Genomic DNA, 8,789 nt, shown 5'->3' on the forward strand with positions numbered 1-8,789 from the left:
GATTAGGTGGCCATGATGGTATGAGGGCCAGATTGGGAATTTAGCCAGGACACCGGGGTTAACACCCCTACTCTTACAATAAGTGCAATGGGATCTTTAATGACCTCAGAGAGTCAGGACACCTGTTTAACGTCCCATCCGAAAGACAGCACCCTACACAGGGCAGTGTCCCCAATCACTGCCCTGGGGCATTGGGATATGTTTTAGACCAGAGGAAAGAGTGCCTCCTACTGGCCCTCCAACACCACTTCCAGCAGCATCTGGTCTCCCATCCAGGGACTAACCAGGACCAACCCTGCTTAGCTTCAGAAGCAAGACAGCAGTGGGAGGCAGGGTGGTATGCTAATGGATTTAGATGCTTATGATAGTCTAATTAACATCATTTGAGTCAATTGGAGGTGTACCTGTGGATGTATTTCAAGGCCTACCTTCAAACTCAGTGCCTCATTGCTTGACATCATGGGAAAATCTAAAGAAATCAGCCAAAACCTCAGAAAAACAATTGTAGACCTCCACAAGTCTGGTTCATCCTTGTGAGCAATTTCCAAACACCTGAAGGCACCATGTTCATCTGTACACCAATAGTACGCAAGTATAAACACCATGGGACCATGCAGCCGTCACACCGCTCAGGAAAGAGACGCGTTCTGTCTCCTAGAGATGAATGTACATTGGTGCGAAAAGTGCAAATCAATCCCAGAACAACAGCAAAGGACATTGTGAAGATGCTGGAAGAAACAGGTACACAAGTATCTATATCCACAGTAAAACGAGTCCTGAAAGGGCACTCAGCAAGGAAGAAGCCACTGCTCCAAAACCGCCATAAAAAAGCCAGACTATGGTTTGTAACTGCACATGGGGACAAAGATCATACTTTTTGAAGAAATGTCCTCTGGTCTGAGGAAATAAAAATATTACTGTTTGGCCATAATGACCATTCTGTCTCCTGTCTCCTAGTTTTTCACAATTCCTGACATTTAATCCTAGTAAAAATTCCCTGTCTTAGGTCAGTTAGGATCACCACTTTATTTTAAGAATGTGAAATGTCAGAATAATAGTAGAGAGAATTATTTCTGTCAGATTTTATTTCTTTCATCACATTCCCAGTGGGTCAGAAGTTTACATACACTCAATTAGTATTTGGTAGCATTGTGTTTAAATTGTTTAACTTCGGTCAAACGTTTCGGGTAGCCTTCCACAAGCTTCCCACAATAAGTTGGGTGAATTTTGGCCCATTCCTCCTGACAGAGCTGGTGTAACTGAGTCAGGTTTGTAGGCCTCCTTGCTTGCACACGCTTTTTCAGTTCTGCTCACAAATCTTCTTTGATGTCAGGGCTTTGTGATGGACACTCCAATACCTTGACTTTGTTGTCCTTAAGCCATTTTGCCACAACTTTGGAAGTATGCTTGGGGTCATTGTCCATTTGGAAGACCCATTTGTGACCAAGCTTTAACTTCCTGACTGATGTCTTGAGATGTTGCTTCAATATATCCACATAATTTCCCTTCCTCATGATGACATCTGTTTTGTGAAGTGCACCAGTCCCTCCGGCCAGAGGACATTTTCTCCAAAAAGTACGATCTTTGTCCCCATGTGCAGTTGCAAACCCTAGTCTGGCTTTTTTATGGCTATCTGGGGGATATCTGGGGGGCTCCCAAGTGACGCAGCGGTCTAAGGCACTGCATCTCAGAGCTTGAGGCATCACTACAGACACCCTGGTTTGAATCCAGGCTGTATCACAACCGGCCATGATTTGGAGTCCCATAGGGTGGCACACAATTGGCCCAGCGTAGTCCGTGTTTGGCCGGTGTAGGCAATCATTGTAAATAAGAATTTGTTCTTAACTGACTTGCCTAGTTAAATAAATATTAAATAAAAAAACCTGGCTAAAATGCTTGCTCGCTAGCCTAACTTCCTTTCATGGGCAATGATGCACCAGGCCAGATAATTAACATTAGCCTAATGTTACTACATCTAGCTACCTGTTGAACTTCTATCTTCTCAGGCCAGGGGCACAATGTATGAATGTATTGGTTGGATTAGAATCGTTGTTATAATCATTGGCCAGAACAGAGAATTAAGTAAAACCACAAGTCCAAATCCCTATCTCGATCCATAACTAATTTAGGAAAGAGACGATTTTAGCCAGCTAGCTAGCCTCCGGGGTCCAACGACACAATGAAATGCAACAAATATTTTTTTTTGTCAATGATGTTTGGCTTCTAATGTGATGTTACTGGTGTGAATCCAAATCCAAACTGGCTTCCCTTGACACTTTTTTTGTGGTGCGCAAGGAGCATTCACAGCTGAGCTCACTCAGTTTAGCTCAACACTCATTGGCTATTATTATTGATATTTTTTATCAAAGGAGGCCAAATGCTCGCTGGCTTCCCTTGCACTCAATGCTACGAGCGGCAACAATTTCATACTATTTTTGACCAGACAGCATAGATGAGCTATACATACAGAGACAGAGGGGTGTTGTTTTGTTCACTTGGATACTTTCTCCGGTGAGATACATTCAGCCTCTTGCGAATTGAAGGACATTTATGAAACATAGAGAGATTTAAGATACATTATTTTGTATGTTTTTTCTTGGTAATTTTTTGGGGGAAGCCTGGCTTCCCCTGACATCCTTGAATACACGCCACTGGTTAGTTGTATGCCCTCCCATGCTTCCACTGTGATCAGGTGAATATACAATACTTAATGGGGATATGGACTGGTCTCCTCTAACCTAATTGTGCTAGCACTGCATGGCCTAACTGCACTGCTTTCTGTGTAATAGATAGTCACAATAGATAGCTGGATGCTTAGATTGCCAACAGTTAAAATACAGCTTCTCTCACACTCAATGTATTGTCCTATAACTGGATAAATAGATGCATCACTGCTGGGTGTCTCTTTTAGCCAAGTAGTAAGGTGTGTGATGTCAGTATTGGAAATGATGTCCTGTAGTTTGACTCAGACACTAATACATGAAGATGTTCACACCTCACCTCACTAACACAAGTTGCTACTGCTTGCCTACCTGCCTGTCCTAGTTAGGAGTCAAACTGCATCATGCTGCTCTTACTTGAGTTCCTTTTGTCTCAGTGTTGAGTTGAATCAGGGGAAGACGTAAGGGTCCAAGTTGATAGCTGAGTGTAATTGAATTTGACTTTGGCTGATGTATTTATTAATGACGGTGTCTATTTTATTTGATGTTCATTTAATGTATTTAATTAATTGTTTGCACAGTTTGTTACTTAAAAATAAGCAGGGTGAAACAATTTATCTTTGTATTTGTCCTCTTTTGCAGGGGTCCTTTCTTCAATTTGACATGCCAGATACTGTATGTTAACACCTAAAGCTAATAACAATATAAATGGAATTCACTGAGAATATTCACTGCATTACCAGAACAATACCGGATCTCAAACTTCCCTCTAATTGTATTCTCTCAGGAATCATGAACACATCAAACAGTCTGATTTAGCTACTTGTCCAGATGTAAGCCATTCTTACACCAATGATACCAGCCAAACTCAGAGTTTACTGTCAAAAACACTTTTTGGTGAGTGTTGTAATATTTAACACTATTATACAGTATACTGTATCTACCAGTATACTGTATCTAACAAACCAAACTGTCAAATATTCACATATAGTGCCTTCAGGAAGTATTCATACCCCTTGATTAAATATTATTTTTTAATTCACCCATCTACACACAATACCCCATAATGACAAAATTAAAACATGTTTTTAGACATTATTGCAAATTTATTGAAAATGAAACACAGAAATATCTAATTTACATAAGTATTCACACCCATAGAAGCACCTTTGGCAGCGATTACACCTGTGCGTCTTTCTGGGTAAGTCTCTAAGAGCTTTCCACACTGAGATTGTGAAACATTTTCCCATTATTCTTTTCAAAATTCTTCAACCTCTGTCAAATTGGTTGTTGATCATTGCTAGACAACCATTTTTAGGTCTTGCCATATATTTTCAAGTAGATTTCAACCTCTCCAAAGTGTACGAGTGTGGTAATTGCACTCTTTTTGCACACTGGATGTGCCTAAAAGTTATTGTTCACTATAAAACTAAATTTCTACAACACCAACCTCTCTCAAACATTGTGGTGGTGTCGGGGGACATACAGGGGATATGGATGCCTACAGCGCGTAAGCAGGCAACGTCATATTTTTGATGCGCAAAGATATAGTCACTCGGTGGACATTTGATGTTTCCATTAAGTCATACATCATCAGATAATATTGGCAATAGGCTATATTTGTTCCTACCAACCTAAGGATTCATTTGATACCCCCATGTAGCTATAGCACAGACCAAATCAAAGATTACCCTGTAAGATGTTTGCTGTTTGGTGAAAACGTTTTGACTCTCGGGGCTGGTGATCAATAATGGTAGGTCACAGGCAGACAAATAAGATATCCTCATGATCTGTGGAGTCCCGGTTTTTGGTGTGTATTAACGTATTCCGTGTTTATTTTGTTTATTCTTCACAACGCTAATGTAAGTAGCAGTCATCTTCAAATGAGGTAATCAGCTCGGCCTGCCCTTATAAATTCGTATGCCCATATATGGTAGTAAGTCATACCAAGTTTTGAAGGCACCGATGAATAGCCAAGATACTCAGCTTTCCGCAGACACCCTGCTCTTGCAGATAGGTGCTACCGTTCTCATACCAGACTGAATTGAATAAAATAAATGAAATACGGTCCCCAAATATGCAGACTTCACATTTTAATCTCCCAGTGTCTGTTGGAAAGCAGACTGAACCAGGTTTTCCTCTAGGTTTTTTCCTGTGCTTAGCTCCATTCCGTACATTTTTTATCCTGAAATACTCTCCAGTCCTTAACGATTACAAGCATACCATAACATGATGCAGCCACCGATATGCTTGAAAATATAGAGGGTGTGTCATAGGCGTCGTAAGGATAGGACCAAGGCGCAGCGGGTAAAGTGCTCATCTTCTTAATTTATTAGAAATAACACTTAAACAAAAGAAACAAACGACGAAACAGTCCCATAAGGTGCACAGACTATACAGGAAATAACCATCCACAAAACAGAAGTGAAACAAACCTCAACTAAATATGGCCTCCAATTAGAGGCAACGACAACCAGGTACCTCTAATTGGAGGTCCAACCAAAAACCCAACATAGAAATAGAAAACTAGATTCAAACATAGAAAACATAGAACCTAAACCAAAAACACACAAAACAAACACCCCCTGCCACACCTTGACCAAACTACAATGACAAATAACCCCTTTTACTGGTCAGGACGTGACAGTACCCTCCCCCCCCCAAACGTGCAGACCCCGAAAGCACCTCAAAAACCCCACAACAACAACTTAAAGGAAGGGAAGGGAGGGTGGCCACTGTCAACGACGGTCCCTGTGCTACACCCCCCACTTTCCAATCCTCCTACTACGGAGGTGGCTCTGGGCGTAGCTCCCGTTCAGAAGACTCTAGGCTGGGGAGCGTCGCTGGAGCTTCCTGGCTGAGGAGCGTCGCTGGAGGCTCCGGGCTGGGGAGCGTTGCTGGAGGCCCCGGGCTGGGGAGCGTCGCTGGAGGCCCCGGGCTGGGGAGCGTTGCTGGACGCCCCGGGCTGGGGAGCGTCGCTGGAGGCCCCGGGCTGGGGAGCGTCGCTGGAGGCTCAGGGCTGAGGAGCGTCGCTGGAGGCTCAGGGCTGAGGAGCGTCGCTGGAGGCCTCCTGCGTGGAGCTGGGACCGGTCTCCCCAGACTGGGGAGACTTACAGGAGATTGGGTGCACAGAGCGGGCACGGGACACACTGGGTCTGGAACTCAGGGCCGGCACACCCCGTCCTGGCTGAGTGGTCACTGTAGCCCGGCACAGGGCGAACTGGGCTGTGCTGGAGAGTGAGGGCTGCCGTGCATAGAGCAGGCGCAGGGTAAGCTGAACCGAGGAGACGCACTGGTGGCCAGATGCGCTGTGCCGGCGCACTTCTCCCTGGCTGCCGGCCAACTCTCGCCCGGCAACGCTGTGGAGCCCTTACTGACCGCACCGGAGTGTGCGTGCGTATGGGCGACACCGTGCGCATTTCTGCATAGCTTGGTGCTCTTTTGGTCACCCGCGCCCCACGGTAAGCACGGGGAGTTGGCTCAGGACTCCACCCTGACTCTGCCCAACTCCCCATGTGCCCCCCCCCCAAAATGTTATTTTGGGGCTGCTTCTCGCACTTGCCTTTGGGCCTATACAGCACCTCATAGTAGCGCCGCTCTGCCTTTGCTGCCTCCAGTTCCTCCTTCGGTCGCCGGTACTCCTCAGCCTGCCTCCAGGGTCCTTTCCGTCTAAGATCTCCGCCCATGTCCACGACTCCAAATATTTCTCTTGCTGCTCCTTCTTCCGCTGCTTGGTCCTTTTTTGGTGGGTGGTTCTGTCATAGGCGTCGTAAGGATAGGACTAAGGTGCAGCGGGTAAGTGCTCATCTTCTTAATTTATTTAAAGAAAACACTTAAACAAACGACGATAACAGTTCCATAAGGCTCCCAGGCTATACAGGAAATAACCACCCACAAAACACAAGTGAAACAAATCTCAACTAAATATGGCCTCCAATTAGACGCAACGACAACCAGCTGACTCTAATTGGAGGTCCTACCAAAACCCCAACATAGAAATAGAAAACTAGATTTAAACATAGAACCTAAACCAAAAACACCGAAACACACAAAACAAACACCCTCTGCCACGCTCTGACCAAACTACAATGACAATAACCCCTTTTACTGGTCAGGACGTGACAGGGTGGCACTCAGTAATGTGTTGTATTGGATTTGCCCCAAACTTAACACTTTGTATTATGGACAAAAAGTGAATTACTTTGCCGCATTTTTTGCAGTATTACTTTAGTGCCTTGTTATAAACAGGATGCATGTTTTGAAATCTTTTTGTTCTGTACAGTGCCCTTAGAAAGTATTCACAGCACTTGACTTTTTCCACAATTTGTTGTATTACAGCCTGAATTAAATTGTGATTTTTTTTGTTACTAGCCTACACACAATACCCAATAATGTCAAAGTGGAATTATGTAGTCATACATTTTATCCATGCTGTAATACAACAACTTGTGGAAAAAGTCAAGGGGTGTGAATACTTTCTGAAGGCGCTGTACATACAACATCTACAGTATGTTACATGTGTTGAAAAAAAAGAGTTTTTTAGCCTTATAGTATTATAAGAAATGTTCATTTCAAATTGGTTTGCTTGCCAACCATACAGCTGTCGGATCTTAATTAAGAGCCAGATTGCTACAGTTGGAAAATAATCCTGCAGCAACAGGAAATTGGAATTATTATATGGATTATAATTCATGTACATGTTTGTAGGGGTTGATACATTTTACATTAGGTCAAATCAAGTCTGAAATGTTAAAGTGGAAATTACCAACTTTAGAAGCCTTTTTAAACCTTGAATAAACTACAAGTTTGCATTTCATGCTGTGCAGGAACATTTTCATCAATAAAAGAGTGATCAAATTAAGATTCTACATCTGTATGAGGATGTGAATATAATATCTATAATATAATTTTCTATATAATCAGCCTACAATTTCTTAATACCTTCTATGAAAATGTTGTATTTTATTCCACTGTGCAAAATAAGTTAGCAAGAGTTGTCTGTTCTGTGTTCCTTTGGGTTCCTGTGTTTAAAGAGAGTGGTTGGTTCAATTTGGGTAGTCGATTTTTGGTGCTTGGGTTAAAAATAATGTATGGTTTAGACTGTGTCTGTGAACATAAATGAACATAAATAATGATAATCAATGGGGAAAATAACATAAATTACTTATTGAAGAATTGTTCTGTGATGATGACCAAGTCTCAGGGGTGTCATGGACATCCTACCTTGTAAGGCTGTAGAGTGATGTTATAAAACAAAGGAAGATCCTGCTGTGTCAAAAATAAATCAGTTTTCTGTATGACCTGACTCACAGGCTCTGACAGATGGGGTGACATTAGATACAATCAACTTTCAGACGATGTTGTCTATAACCCTGGAGTGCTCCGTTACATCTAACCTAGAGTCAGACAACAATCACTGAAGTTATTTCTTCATGCTGGCCAGAAGAGGTCAGTCTTCACCAGCACACGTCTCTCACTGGCTAATGCATTACGAAAATGTCATTGACATTTGCCTCTTAAATGTTTCATTGCCTGGCCTAATGTGAAGTAATTTTTTGTCTAGCTGCATAAAGACATTGTAAAACAACCCCTACATGCTTGCTTTTAATTGTCTCATCTTTGTTTATTGTATTTGACCCCATACATCACTGTTAACCAAGACGAAACAAGAGGTCCTTTTCGGAAAATGATAAGATCTTTGAGAATAACTTCCTGATAGAACCTCTGGCTATAGTGAGATGTTTACTTTTTATTTTAGCATAATGCATAACAAGAGTAGATTTATACATGTGGCAATGCCACAAATAGGAACATTTGGGGTCTTTTGGGTGTTTAGTTACAAAAAAAGTCTTAAAATGATCATTATTATTCTAAAACTAGATTTGTCACATGCTTAATTGCAGGTGATTTAGCCCAAAATACTTTGTTCAGTGTTGTTCTTTACAGTTTTCTCAATCACGTACATTTCTTGGAACAACGTCATCGACAAAACACAACAAGAACTCTGTGGCCTTTTGCAAAACAGTAAATGAAATTTCAAAATGTAATTGTCTTCTCAAAACAGGAATATATTCATCAAAACTATATTATACCGTCAAAATTGTAAATACATTCATAAAAAGAACACAA

The sequence above is a fragment of the Salmo trutta genome, chromosome 14 (assembly GCF_901001165.1).
Source record: "Salmo trutta chromosome 14, fSalTru1.1, whole genome shotgun sequence".
In the NCBI taxonomy this organism is placed as follows: domain Eukaryota; kingdom Metazoa; phylum Chordata; class Actinopteri; order Salmoniformes; family Salmonidae; genus Salmo; species Salmo trutta.